Source organism: Capsicum annuum, chromosome 12, assembly GCF_002878395.1.
Source record: "Capsicum annuum cultivar UCD-10X-F1 chromosome 12, UCD10Xv1.1, whole genome shotgun sequence".
Classification (NCBI taxonomy): Eukaryota; Viridiplantae; Streptophyta; class Magnoliopsida; order Solanales; family Solanaceae; genus Capsicum; species Capsicum annuum.
In genome coordinates this window covers 228,030,090-228,045,843 of record NC_061122.1, presented here as the reverse complement: position 1 = coordinate 228,045,843, position 15,754 = coordinate 228,030,090, and the positions used below count along the sequence as shown (strand labels likewise).

Below are 15,754 nucleotides of genomic sequence, written 5' to 3'. Positions count from 1 at the left end.
GCCGATGACATTTATTAAAAGAACACGAATTACAATGATCAAACATTTCAGAATTTGGAATTGGAATTGAAAACTTTTGTGAGAGTGTTTGAAGAACTCTTTTATTTGGGTGTCCTAATTTTCTTTGCCAAGATTGTTGAGATTCTGCCATATAGGATTGGTAGCTCAGATTACCTTGGAATCCTCCAGCAGGCCACTCATAAAGTCCTTTATTCTGGCCTCGTGCCAACGGTGCCCTCATACTCAGGTCCTTCACAAGAAAATCAAAAGGAAAAAATTCTATGGATGTCAGATTATCTTTGCAAAATTAAGACACAGACAAAAGGTTACGTTTAATCTCTGGTGCACACAAAGTATTTCAAAGATGAAACTTTTTATTTGAAGCATTTATTTGAACATGACCGGTGTGAGTTATAGTGATTTTGTTACCGTTGCCCATGGTAATATTGTCAGTACCAGTGTAGTCATCTAGACGTTGAAGATTTTGAGAATGAGCAGTCACATAATGCGATGCGATGATCCTGAATCGACAACCCAAGGCATAGAAATAAAGTTTTCTCTGGCTTCCAAGTGATTATGGGAGCATGAACGACACACATTGGCAGTATGCCCAGTGTGACCGCATAGCTGACAAACTGGACGATTTTTTCGAGAGGCCGTTGGATGCCAATTTGGTGATGTGGCTGGTGCATTCGTTGGATGCCAATTTGGTGATGGTTTTTGTGCCACTGCAGTTGTAATTAAGGCCTGATTAAGCTTATTATGTTTGAGGAGAAGCTCTCTATTTAGAAGCTTGTTGTAAAGTTTCTCATACGAGATAGGTGAATCTAGTGCATGGATAACCGCTGAAATTGAATCATACTCGGGTCCTAGACCGCTTAGTATTTTGACAGTGTCATGACCCGAACTAGGTCCTGGCTGTGATGGACATCCCGATCCATGAAGGCCTGGACGTCCTACTCTATCTGATATGGTAATCACACACAACATTCATATCATAAAAAATGCAAAAATATAATCTGATACGAAAACATGGTCATAACTCTGGGTTTTAAGACATAAGAAAGAAAACTGCAATTCAAAACATCTAAATAAGATCTGACTCAATCTGCAAAATCTCTACTACATCTCAAAACTGTTCTGAAAACTGGGACAAGGCCCCCAGTAGACCAAACCAACGGAATAACATAATCTGAAATAACAGGCCTTCTAGAACAAAGAAGGCTCACCACTGAATGGATCACTTCTCTCTAGATTACTCTACTGATTAGCTGGATCTGTTGGATTAAGCCTCCGAACCTGGGAGGTAGGGGGTCAATACAGATGTACTGGTACGCAGAGAAAATCCAAATTAATAATTTATATTCAACATATATGAGAGCAATTTAAAACAATTCATAAACACATCATATAGTAAGAAATCTCATGGGCATTTCTGAAAGACTCTGAAAGAAAATCATCTGAACTCTGAGATATTCTTTGTTTTACTTCTGCACTAGGTAGATTACCCTAAAACTCTGAAATTCCACGGGCTATATGGAATCCGTCATTACCTCAGCGGGGAAGACTCCTATGCAAGTGTGCCGCAAGGGTTGGAGTATCTAACTCTGCTACGCCACACGGCAGTTGCCAGCGTAAAAATAATATACCCGGATCGACAAATCAAAGTTTTAGGCTAAGAGTTACTTGAACTCAAACCTTCTTCAGGTAACCACCTAACCCTCTTTAAGCCCAATTTTAACTCTTTAAAACATGCATTCTCTGAAATCAAACTCTGAAAACATATTCTGTTATGGCATACATACTTATGGTATCGTCATACCATTGACTTGCAAGTCATATCTCTGAGCCATTATTAGCATATTACAATCTCTATTTTCAAAATATAAATTAGGGACCACCATATCAATAATCATTTAAAAGAACTCTTTCTCTAAAACTCATGTAAACATATGTATGCAACTCTCTTTGTCATACTTTCAATGATTCAAGGTGGTCATGTCAAATCTCTTAATCTCATGCAAATCTTTCTCTTTTAACAAAATATATTTACATCAAGAAACTCCCTCTCTTAAATATCTAAATCATGCTCAAAATACTATGATCTTTGAGTAAACAAATTTCAAGCCATAAATCATGCATTTCAAATCCTTCACATTAAGATCATAAACTTAAAGTCATCATAAGAGAGGGATTTCATAAGTTGTGCTCTCAAACAATCTTAAATTAAAATTTTCATACATATACATATTCATGTAAATAAATTTAAGGGGGAAAGTCCTAAATACCAAATCAACAATACAATTAAACATTCATAATGCATAATAAATCATGTATTTCAAAAACCCCATTCTAAATTCATGCTTGATAATATTTAAATCATGTTCTAGTGTTTACAAGATCATGTAGTGTTTAGGATAAACCCCACGTACCTTTATTTAGAAATTTGATGGATGATTCTTGAATCCTAAGAGTTGGAGATTCCAAATCTTCAATCAATCTTGAAAACCTACGGTGAAATCTTGAGTTATTTGGGTTTTCTTGTTTGAAACCCTAAGGAGTGGTCTTGATGGTTTTTGATGAAAATATCAATAATGAGGTCATTTGGGATGAAATCCCATGTTTAGGCTGATAAGTGGGTAGAAAATACCCAATATATCCTTAATGAGAAGGAATAAAAATATAACTGGGAGCCCTGTGGATACGTAATTTTGTCCGTCCCAAAAAAATAATTTCAACTAATTTGTCTCTCCCTACCTACCCTACCCCCTACCTACCCTACCCCTACCTATCCCTACCCTCACCTAATCCTACACACTAAACAAATAAACCCACATGCACACTCCATTGGGGTCAACAAAAAAAATAATACAATATACACAATTGGACATACACAGAATTTTCATTTTTTTTGGAGAAAATGCCTAGAGGGACTCCATTCTTTCTTCTCCAGTGAACTCCCCTCATACACAACCCAGCTCCACCGAACAGAGGCAACATCATCTTATTCTCTTCGATTCACCACCGTACACCCACATACAACACTTAGAAATTGACCAAATATACCACCCAGAAAAGGGAGTAGATCAAAGAGGGAGCAGCAGAGAGAGAGATTCGAGAGAGAGAGAGATTGAGAATTCGTATTGAACAGAAAAGGGGAATACAGGGATTTTGGGGTTTTTCGGCCACTTCCAGTGGGAAAGACGTCACCATCATCGAAACCTGAGTGGTTCTCTGTTCTCTATTCTGTCGGCGCTCACTGGAGCTCCGGCTAAGCGAAATTTATTGGTTATCTTCTTGATTCCATTTTGGGGTTCATTGTCATCACTGGTTCTTTGTTTCAAATCAATTTCACAATAATTTTCTCTATACCGAGTTGGATTCATCGCAGTTGAGGTTATTTTATTTGAGGTTCCAAGTTTGGATTTTCTTAAATATTATTATCGACAAAAATCAGTCATCGAAAGGTTCGATTCTATCTCTTCTTATTTTAGTTCATCATATGTGTTTGATTTGTGTGAGATTTGGTTGAGTATTGGGTGACATTGATTTGTTTTGCTCAATTTCGTTGAATAGATGGTTGTGGATTGTTGAAATAGTAATCTTAAATTTGTTGAAATTTGATGTTAAAAAGGAATGTGGGGGTTGGATGATAGGAATTGATAAAAATGAATATTGTTTAGTCTTGATTTATTGTCGTTGGTTATTTTGGAACAAATACGAAGGTCGAATGTGGCAGTATCATGATTAGGCCATCGAATGAATAGGCAAAAGTTTAAGTTCGGGTATGCAAATTTAGGAATATGTTGGATTGGATGAGTGAAATGTTGAATGTGTTGAATGCTTTTCTAGTTTATCTCATGAAATTGAAATTGTATTTATTTGCCGGGGAATGCCCCGATGGATTTGTATTGATTTATCAAGGGAATGCCCCAAAGTACCATGTACTTGAAGATGACGCATGATCAAGGCCCGGAACGTCGGGTGGAGAAAGCAATAGAGTGTAGTTTAGAATTAACATAGAATAGAGTAGGTTTATATTTTCGTATTTTTCTATTTCGAGATTGTAATAATCAGACTGGACACTAAATTTTGGATTGTTTTGTTCTTTTTGCTTGAATGATCGTTTTTATATTTTTTGTGTGGTTTATACATTTGTAATGTCAAATTAGCCGATACGCTCCACCAAGCGACCGTGGTCGAACCACAGGATTGAGGGGTGCCTAACACCTTCCTCTCGGTCAACAAAATTCCTTAGCCGAAATTTTTGTTCTCAAATCAGTTTAATAGAGTCAAAATCATTTTGAAAAAGGATTGCCAAAGGTGACTTGGCACACCCGATTTATGCCAAGTGGCGACTCTGAGTTTTGAATATAAATAATCCTTTTCGAAACAAATTTTCCAGCTTTTGTCACTTTAATAATAAAAATTGTTTCGACCCATAAAATGATATCTTTTTGTTGAAAAAGGGGTGTGACAAGCCCGATTTCATGGGCCACCACGACGCGCCACAATTGCAGTGGCTCACTAGAAATTGACGAGTGGGATTCTTAAGGTCACCGCGACGCGGAGTCATAGCGTTGTCCCACTAGTTGGTACCTGAAACTTCAGCGCGACGCGCCACAATTGTGCTATGCTACTGAAATTTGACAATTTCTAAATAGGCCCCCTCCACGATGCAGCAAACACCAAAATGACGGTGTTTTACGACTAGAACTTAAAATAGCCATAACTTCTTACCCGGGTATCGGATTCGGGCGAATCTTATATCGACGGAAAGCTCATTCAATTTGCTACATGAAAAAAAGTTGAAAATAGGGAAATTATATCTAGTTTAAACTTTAATCCCTTTGGAAGTCAAAAATACAACTAAGCTTCTTTGACACAATTCTAGTCGTTTAACTCTAAGAGCATATTACCACGAGCTAACGCATGGACGATTTTTGCGGGGTGTTACATTATCCCCCCTTGGGATAATTCATCCCTGAATGATGATGCAGAACATAGACAAGAACGATTTAAAGTATACTAAGGCCATAAAAGAATAAGACAAGGATTGTACCTTCCATTTCGTCATCCACCAGATCAAACAAGTCTGGGTATCTATCTCTCAAGTCATTTTTTGATTCCCAACTTGCTTCCTCAACTTTCTGATTTCTCCACAACATCTTAACCGACACTATCTCTTTGCTCCTTAACTTCTGAACTTGGCGATCTAAGATTGCAATAGGTTCCTCTTCATATGCTAATAAGTCAGTCACCTTGATCTCCTCTACAGGAAACACTAGGGAATGGTCTCTAATACATTTCTTCAGCATGGATATGTGGAATACCAAATGAACAGAGCCCAAACTTGCAGGCAACTCTAACTCATAGGCAACTCCCCCTATCCTTCTCAAAATATGGTATGGCCCTATATAGCGAGGAATCAACTTACCTCTCTTCCTGAAACGTATGACTCCCTTCATAGGAAAAACTTGGAGAAACACCCAATCACCAACCTCAAACTCTAAGTCTCTTCTCCTAACATCGACATAGGACTTCTGTTAACTCTGGGCTATCTTAAGTCGTTCTCTAATAATTTTCATATCCTTCATTGCCTGATGAACAAGATCAGACCCAAATAACTGAGTCTCACCCACTTCATACCACCCTATTGGCGACCTACATCTTCTTCCATACAATGTCTCAAAAGGAGCCATCTTAATACTGGTATGGTAACTGTTATTATATGCGAACTCTATCAATGGAGAGTGATCTACCCAAATCCCCCTTGAAGTCAATTATGCAGGCCCTTAACATATCCTCAAGAGTCTGAATAGTGCGCTCAGCTTGCCTATCAGTCTGAGGGTGGAATGCAGTACTTAGGTTCACTTGGGTACCTAAACCCCTCTAAAAAGACCTCCAAAACTATGAAGAGAATTTTGTACCTCGGTCAAATATGATAGATACAGGTGCTCCATGTAAATGGACTATCTTCTCAATGTACAGCTTGGCATAGTCATCTCCCGAATAGTTAGTTCTGATGGGCAGAAAGTGGGATGACTTGGTCAGTTGATCAACAATCACCCAAATTGAATCATACTGGATTTGGGACCTCAGAAGTCCCATGATGAAGTCCATATTGATTATCCCCCATTTCCACAAAGGTAAGGCTATCTCCTGGGAAGTACCACCTGGCCTCATATGCTCTAATTTCACTTATTGACAATTCAAATACTTGGCAACAAAATTAGCCACATTACGCTTCATATTATTCCATCAGTAAATAGCTTTCAGATCATGATACATCTTAGTAGAGCCTGGGTGAACAACATATCTCAAAGTGTGAGCTTCATCAAGGATCCTCTTTCGTAATCTATCTACATCTGGCACACATAGTCTGCCCTGATATCTCAAAACTCTATCACCACCAATTTCAAAAGACATCACTTTCTGTTGACCCACATCTTTCTTGATCTGCATCAAGATGAGATCTTTAACCTGCTTCTCTTTAACTTCAGCACAAAGGGAATATTTAGCTACCTCATGAACTACCACTCCCCCATCTTCAAAATCCAAGAGTTGCACTCCTAGATTTACAAGTCAGTGAATATCCTTCGTCATCTCCCTCTTTCCCTTTTCAACATGCAAAAGACTGCCTATAGATAACCTATAGAGGGCGTTGTCTACCATATTTGCCTTGCCCAGATGGTAGTACAGGCTCATGTCATAATCCATAGATAACCTACTGAGGGCATCGATTACCATATTTTCCTTACCCGGATGGTAGTGCCAGCTCATGTTAGTAAATATATCAATATGTAACCCATAGAGATAATGCCACTAGATTTTGAGCGCAAACACCACAACCACTAACTCCAAGTCATGGGTGGGGTATTTCGCTCATGCACTTTTATCTGCCTAGACGCATATGCCACCACTTTACCATGCTGCATAAGTACATACCCAAGTCCCACACGTGACACATCACAGTACACAATGAACCCTTTCATACCTTCTGGAAGAGTCAAAATAGGAGCAGTTGTCAACTTATCTTTTAACTTCTCAAACTATTCTCACAAGAGTCAGACCACACGAACTTCACCTTTTTCTGAGTCAACTTAGTAAGTGGTGCAGCTATGGAAGAAAAACTCTCTACAAATCTTCAGTAATACGCAGCCAAACCCAAGAAGCTCCGAATATCGGTTGGAGTCATGGCTTTGGGCCATTTTCTCACTGCCTCAATCTTTTGGGGATCAATACTAATTCTGTCAGTAGACATGATATGCCCCAAGAAAGCAAAAGCATTAAGCCAGAATTTGTACTTGGAAAATTTTGTATCCAACTCATGATCTTTGAGAGTCTGAAGGATGATTCGGAGGTGATTGGCATGGTCCTCCTCACTCTTGGAATAAATCAAAATATCATCAATGAAATCTATAATAAACAGATATAGAAACTGATGGAACACCCTATTCATAAGGTCCATGAAAGTCGCAGGGGCATTAGTCAACCCAAAGGACATGACTAAGAATTCATAATGATCGTATCTGGTTCGAAATGCTATTTTGGGAATATTTGACTCCCTAACCTTCAACTGATGATATCCCAAACAAAGGTCTATCTTTGAAAAACATTAGCACCCTGAAGCTGACTAAAAGATCATCAATCCTAGGAAGAGGATATTTACTTTTAATCATGACCTTATTCAACTGGCGGTAATCTATGCACATACAAAGGGAACCATCTTTCTTTCGCACGAAGAGTACAGGTGCACCCCAGGGAGAAACACTAGGACGGATAAAACCTTTATATAGAAGATCTGCTAGCTACTCTTTCAACTCTGCAAGAGCCATTCTATATGGCAGAATAGAGATAGGACGGGTATCTGGCAATAAATAAATACCAAAATCTATCTCCCTATCAGGTGGTGATACGAGAAAAACAACAGAAACACGAAACAACTCCAAAACAGTACACTAATCTTAAGGATTTGAGGACTAAGATGAAGACCACTCTCGGATTCACTACAACAATAACAATACGAGAAAACAAGGGTACGTGCATCCTCATGGTCGTACCCGTATTAGGTGGTATTCCTGGGAGATCATCTGGAAAAACTTTTGAAAACTCATTAACCACAGGGACGGACTGAAGAGAAGGGCTTTCGGTATTCGAATCTTTAACCCAAATAAGATATACAAACAGCCCTTAGAAATGAGTTTACGGGCTCTGAGACAAGAGATGAACTTCCCTCTAGGTTCTAAAGAATGTCCCTCTCATTCTATTGTTAGCTTATTCGAGAAAGAGAAAGTAACCTTTTGGGTTCTACAATTTAGCGTGGCATAGCACGAATGAAGCCAATCTATCCCTAAGATAGAATCAAAATCAACCATGTCTAAGTTTACGAGGTCTACCGCAGTATCCCTCCCATAAACAGTCACCACACAATTTCTATACACCCTCCTAGCCACAACAGAGTCTCCCACCAGAGTGGAAATAAAAAAAAGTTCGGCAATTATATCGAGCTTAAACCCAAAACCAACAGCCATATAAGGGGTCATGTAAGACAGGGTAAACCCGGGATCAAGTAACACATAAACATCAGGGAAAAGATTTGCAATATACCAGTAACTACATCTGGCGAGGCCTCTACCTCTTGGCATTTGGTCAAGGCGTACAACCGGTTGTGGCCGTTTTCGGTAGCTGAAGTGGCACCATTCTGAGGCGGTGGTGGTGCAGAAGAATTAGCCTGTGACTTGGCTCCACCAACATTACCCTTTGTTGCTGGATATTCTCTATGGATATGGCCTCCAAACTGACATCTCCCTGGATGATTTCTCCCATATTTCTCATAGCGTGGTTATGTCCGAGAGGTCTGAGCTATACTTTCTTGAGACTATGAACCCTGCATCCTCGGCCCCTGCCTATACTGAAAATCTTGAGTGCGCTACCCGGCTGGGGTCTGGTCACCAGGGGATTGGTTGCAGACTTTGCATTACCCCAATTCTTCTTCTTCTGCTATTTGTTACCCCAATTTCCACTCTGCTGTTGACTGTAGCTTTGGTCTGCTATTTTGGCTCTCTTTGTTTGTCTGTCGTTCTCTCTAGATTCAGCAATTTTCTTTTTCTTTTCCTTAACTTGCTGCATGTGGAATAATAGTCTGGTAAAATCCATGTCCCGTTTCAACATTGTTCCCTGACATTCAAGCACTAATTCATTTGAAAGGTTGGATACAAATTTCCTTATTCGGGCTCTCATGTTACTAGTAATCTCTGAAGTATAACGAGCTAGTTGGTTGAACCTCAAAGTGTAATCCTAGACACTCATCTTACCCTGCTTTAGATTCATAAACTCTTCAGCTCTCTCAGCTCGAGAGGAAAGAATCGATCAAGGAAGGCTTTCACGAATTCGGCCCAAACTGTGTGCTCAGTATGCTTACTCTTTGAATCTTCCTACTCATTATACCATTAGTTCGCTATATCCTTAAGTTGGTAAGCCACTAACTCAACCCTCTCTACCTCATTTACATGCATCACCTTAAATATTTTCTCCATCTCATCCACGAACTCCTGTGGATCTTCTTCTACCTTGGTACCAGTAAACTTAGGTAGGTTCATCCTCATGAACAAGACCACTCTTGTAGCCTCAGACGTAACAGATGCAAACCCAATATCTTCCGACCGTTTAGTCTGTGTGGCTACAAATGGGCAAGCATGTGAATGGATTATCTGAATTCTGCATTAGATACCTCTCTCGCGCGCTAGGCTGAGTGCGGTTAGTCCCTGTTCGGGGAGCTCTGGGTGCCATAAGTGGGCTCGTCTAAGTAGGTAGGACTCCCGGAGTAGCATCAATCTCTGGAGTTTGAGCTCTATTTTGGGTTCTCATCCCATGGGTGGGACGGACCTCATCTGTTTGTGCATTCTAATCGATAGTACGATGGGGAGGCATGATTATTTTTCTGAAACACAAGAGATCATCTATTAGGGGATAACTCAGAGTCTGAAGCATGAACTAAACCACAAAGAAGAGAAATATTCCTAAACACCTAGTAGTGTCCTACTTATAAGTGTGGCGCGCTACATACCCATAAATAAGATTCTATCCAACGCGATTTCACAGACACCCTAGGATCATGAATAGTGCTCTGATACCAAGTTTGTCACGACCTGAACTAGGTCCTGGCCATGACGGACATCCCAAACCATGAAGGCCCGAACGTCCTACTCTATTAGATCTGGTAATCATGCACAACATTCATATCATAAAACAAAATATGGAAATATAATATGATACGAAAACATGGTCATTAACTTTGGGTTTTAAGACATAAGAAAGAAAATTGCAATTTAAAACATCTTAATAAGATCTGACTCAGTCTGCGAAATCTCTACTACATCTCAAAACTGTTCTGAAAACAGGGACAAGGCCTCCAGTAGACCAAACCAACGGAATAACATAATCTGAAATAACATGCCTTCTGGAACAAAGAAGGCTCACCACTGAATGGATCACTTCTCTCTAGATTACTCTATTGATTAGCCGGACCCTTGGACTGAGCCTCCGAACCTAGGAGGTAGGGGGACAATACAGATGTACTGGTATGCAGAGCAGATCCAAAATACTAGTTTATATTCAACATATATGAGAGCAATTTAATACAGCTCATAAACATATCAGATAGTAAGAAATATCATGGGCATTTTCGAAAGACTCTATAAAAATCATCTGAACTCTGAGGCACTCTTAGTTTTACTTCTATGCTAGGTGGTATACCCTACAACTCTGAAATTCTACGGGCTATATGGAATCCGACATTGACTCGGCAGGGAAACCTCCAACCCAAGTGTGCCATAACGGTTGGAGTCTCTGACTCTGCTACGCCACATGGCTGTCACCAGCGTAAAAATAATATATTTGGATCGGAAAATCACGGTTTTAGGCTAAGAGTTACTTGAACTCAAACCTTCTTCGGGTAACTACCTAACCTTCTTTAAGCCCAATTTTAACTCTTTAAAACATGCATTCTCTGAAATCAAACTCTGAAAACATAATCTATTATGGCATACATACTTATGGTATCGCCATACCATTGACTTGCAAGTCATATCTCTGAGCCATTATTAACATATTACAATCTCTGTTTTCAAAACATAAATATATCAATAAATCATTTCAAAGAACTCTTTCTCTAAAACTCATGTAAACGCATGTATGCAACTCTCATTATCAAACTTTCAATGATGCAAGGTGGTCATGTCAAATCTCTTAATCTCATGCAAATCTTTCTCTTTTAACAAAATATATTTACATCAAGAAACTCCCTCTCTTAAATATCTAAATTTTGCTCAAAATACTATGATCTTTGAGTAAACAAATTTCAAGCCATAAATCATGCATTTCAAATCCTTCACATTAAGATCATAAACTTAAAGTTATCACAAGAGAGGGATTTCATAAGTTCTTCTCTCAAACAATCTTAAATCTAAATTTTCATACATATACATATACATGTAAATTAATTTAAGGGGGAAAGGCCTAAATACCAAATCAACAATACAATTAAACATTCATAATGCATAATAAATCATGTATTTCAAAAACTCCTTTCTAAATTCATGCTTGATAATCTTTAAATCATATTCTAGTGTTTACAAGCCCATGTAGTTTTTAGGATAAATCCCACGTACCTCAATTTAGAAATTTGATTGATGATTCTTGAAGCCTACGATTTGGGGATTCCAAATCTTCAATCAATCTTAAAAACCCACGGTTAAATCTTGAGTTATTTGGGTTTTCTTGTTTGAAACCCTAAGGAGTGTTCTTGATGATTTTTGATGAAAATATCAATCATGAGGTCATTTGGGATTAAATCCCATGTTTAGGCTGATAAGGGTATAGAAAATATCCAATATACCCTTAATGAGACGGACTAAAAATATAAATGGAGCCCGATTTCATGGGCCACCACGACGCGCCACAATCGCGGTGGCTTACTAAAAATTAACGAGTGAAATTCTTAAGGTCACCGCGATGTGGAGCCATCGCGTTGTCCCACTGGTTGGGACCTGAAACTTCAGCACGATGCGCCACAATCGCGCTATGCTATTGGAATTTGACAATTTCTAAATAGGCCCCCTCCGCGACATGCCAAGCACTAAAATGATGGTGTTTTGCGACTAGAACTTAAATTAGCCATAACTTCTTACCCTGGTATCGAATTTGGGCAAATCTTATAATGACGGAAAGTCATTCAATTTTCCACATGATAAAAAGTTAGGGAAATTATATATGGTTTAAAGTTTACTCACTTTGGAAGTCAAAAATGAGACTAAGCTTCTTTAACACAATTCTAGTCATTTAACTCTAAGAGCATATTACCACGAGCTAATGCATGGACGATTTTTGCGGGGTGTTACAGATAGTAAGTTCGTCATTAGGAATAGGATTTCCAAACGTTGCAAGTTCATCAACAACATTCCTTATCTCGTGCAAGTACTTTGTCATACTGCGAGAGTTTTTTTGTGATTGTAGCCAGAGAGTTTCGAAGACTAAAAATCCTTGTATGTGATTTGTTAGCATACAGGTTATGCAGTGTGTCCCACGCTTGCTTTGAGGTGGAAGTTTTGGCGATTGCAGAGGTGATTGTAGGTTCAATAGATGTCTTTAAGGCATTGCGAATCAACTAGTCTTGGCAAAACCAGAATTTGTACTTAGGATTGAGTACCTCTTGGTTGTTGAGGGTTACTATTTTTTATGGTATTTTCAAGGTTCTATCGAGATAGCAGTAGAGATCATGACCGAACATGAGAGATTCGACCTGCACTTTCCAAATGACAAAGTTCATTGGACCAGTAAGCTTTAGGGGAAGTTGGGAATTGGGGTTAAATTGCACCAGATGGCTAGTGTTATTAGAAGGTATAGTAGAATCACTTGGATTCACCATGGATGTCTTAGAACCAAAAGAAAAACTTGAAAAAAAAATGAGAAGACTCGTTGGAGTATAGAAAGGGTCTGATACCATAAAGGTTCGAGAGATGAAGAAGGAGCAGTGTATTAGACTTATGTATTATCCAAAGGTTACAGAAATATATATACAATTAAAGGAAAGACTAACTAAGGTAACTAGATTCTAAATCCCTAGAAATCGGCTAGACTATTATATACATTTAATAAAGCATAAATCAGGGAGAGAATTCTGCACAATATATTACACAATCAATCATGTCCTAATAACGATCAAATGAAATCCTCAGTAATTACTCAAAAGGAAGAAATCCCTCGGACTAAGTAAGCTGCATAAATCATGGGAGTAGATTGAAGAGTATCTCATCTGAAGATGTGGTAAAAGCATAGCCTTCCAGGGAAGAGAAATGATCTGCTGCTTGCATAAACCATGGGAATATATTGTAAGATATCTCCTCTTAAGATATGGTCAAAAGCATAGCTCTCCAGAAAAGGAAAAGATCTGCCAATTTAAATGATTTGCATAAATCATGGGACTACCTCATCTTATGTGTATATATATACTTAGTTAGATATTACTTTTTAGTCTTTACTTATTCTTGGAAATTGAATATTCTCAGTTCAATTTCCTAAGAAGAAAAACCTTTTGGGCTGCTTTCTATATCTAGCTTCCAACGGCCAGTAGTAGTCCAATCACTACTATATAAGCATTGGAAAGTTATAAGGAAGAGATGTGCACTTGTCTCAACCTTATCTAGTTCTTTGTTCTACTTTACTCAAGCATTGTATTCTCTTAAAGGTTTACTGTATAATTAAGAAAAGAGGAGAGAAACACATAGTTGGTGAGGCATTGTATCAAAGTGTGAAAGAAAGCAACAGAGTGTGAGTCAAAGCCAAAAAGCTTGACTCAATCTTGTACTTTGATTATTTGCAAAGAACTAGTAGAATCTCTTGCAACCCTAGAGGACTGGAATAAAATCTATTAGAGGTCCCAACCGATATAAAAACATCTGGTGTTATTTATTTTCAGTAGCTTAATTTATGAATTTTCACTACTGTACTCAATAGTCGATTGGATATTGGAGGGAGTCGACTGTCTGATCGAAAGAGAAGTAATCCACCCTCCTCTTACTGCTTTCACCTTGTTCCTTTCTACACCTCTATTTAATTTAACACACTAAATGTGTTTCTAGAATATGGGAAAATTGGCAATATCAATGAAACTAGATCGTGATTAGTCTTATTTTTGTGGTTCGTAAGTATATCATAATATTTATCTTCCACTTGATTGCGTTTTATTTATCTTAACTCTTAAGTGCTTAAATTGAAAGAATTAGTGAACAAAATATATTCTGCAGAGGAAGATTTTTGGAACATAGAAAATTTTGTTTAAGAATTGGATAGGGGGCGCGCTAACACAAGCCCCCACTGCCAAAAATTAAGACGTAGGCTCAACTACTTGGGTTGACCTTAGGCAGGCACCCATCCAAAGTGCAATGGAAGTCACCAACCTATACCATGGGCCTTCTTGATCGCCCATTGACCCTGTCCGGCTAGGATGTTTCCTCGAAGATCCTTTGAATGCATTTAACACCCTCCAACACCTGGTCTTTTGTTGTGTCAGCAGATGAGGGACATTTTTTTTATGCAGTCCTCTTAATACTTTTTCTGAAATGATTTATACTCTACTAATTTACTTTCCTTCTGAACAAGTAGCTATTGATTGTCCCTTGCTTTCCTTTCTGCCCATCTATTTAATGTAGCACTCCAGCTATGTTCCTAGAAGATGGGAAAACTAGGAGAATTAATGAAATTGGATGGAGATTAGTTGTTCTGGTCGTAAGTATGCAATAATATTTATCTTCCACTTGATTGTGTTTTCTTTCATCTGCTACCCTTGAATCATTGTTAAAGGCTTCGTGCAAGTAATTCTCGTTCTCTTACCTTGTAGCCATGATAGGGATGCCACTTGACATTGCCTCCATTGACGAATTCCATCCACAATGCATGTGAAAGAAAAGGTGACAGATGGGTAAAGATAAGACGTGTTCTTGTGGACACCATTTCACCATCTTCCCCTGGCACCAACTTTCTCCAAAAAATGTCGTATGCCACTAATTGCAGCGTGCACATGGTATTCTTTAGTAAAAAGCGAAAGAATAATTCGTTTTGTGTTCTCTGTGTGGCTAAGTTTTTTGCTTCACGTTGTAACACGAAGTTTGGGCTTCTTTTGTATTTCGATGTAGGAGTCACCACATTTTTCTTCTGCCATGTCCAAAAGAAGTTGTTTTCACAATTTTCACTCCAAATCAACAAAAATTTAAAAACAACTCCAATTTGTACGTGGTATGGACTGTGTACACTTTACTCTCCCCAAACCCCACATGTCCAGAGGAAAATTTTGGGAACACAGAAATTTTTTTTTTTAAGAATTGGATAGGGGTCATGCTAACACAAGCCCCCACTGCCAAAAAGTGGTCCGTAGGCTCAACCACTTGGGTTAACCTTAGGTGGGCACCCCTCCAAAGTGCAATGGAAGTCACCAACCTAGGCCATGGGCCTTTTTGATCGCCCATTGACCCCGTCTGGATTTGTTGTTTCCTCGTAGATCCTTTTATAATGCATTTAACGCCGCTCCAACTCCTGGGTTTTCGTTGTATCAGCCGATGAGGGACATCTTATGATTATATCTGTGTTGGGTAATGTTTTAAAACTATAGGTATATATCATAAATATACTAGCTATGTTTGCCTAGTTAAATAATTTTTCCTAAACTAGTGATAATTCCAACCAAAACATTGATTTA

The 15,754-nt window shown here is 38.5% G+C and overlaps 2 non-coding genes and 1 pseudogene across 2 annotated transcripts; all 3 read right to left on the bottom strand.

The window, feature by feature from the left end:
- Positions 1–14,348: 14,348 nt before the first annotated feature.
- On the bottom strand, positions 14,349–14,508 carry LOC124889974. Its single transcript, XR_007048885.1, has one exon. It is a non-coding gene; the product is annotated as a U1 spliceosomal RNA (small nuclear RNA).
- A 526-nt stretch (positions 14,509–15,034) lies between these two features.
- LOC124889811 lies at positions 15,035–15,136 on the bottom strand (annotated as a pseudogene).
- A 248-nt stretch (positions 15,137–15,384) lies between these two features.
- LOC124889973 lies at positions 15,385–15,545 on the bottom strand. The gene has a single exon (XR_007048884.1). It is a non-coding gene; the product is annotated as a U1 spliceosomal RNA (small nuclear RNA).
- Between the last annotated feature and the right edge of the window lie 209 nt (positions 15,546–15,754).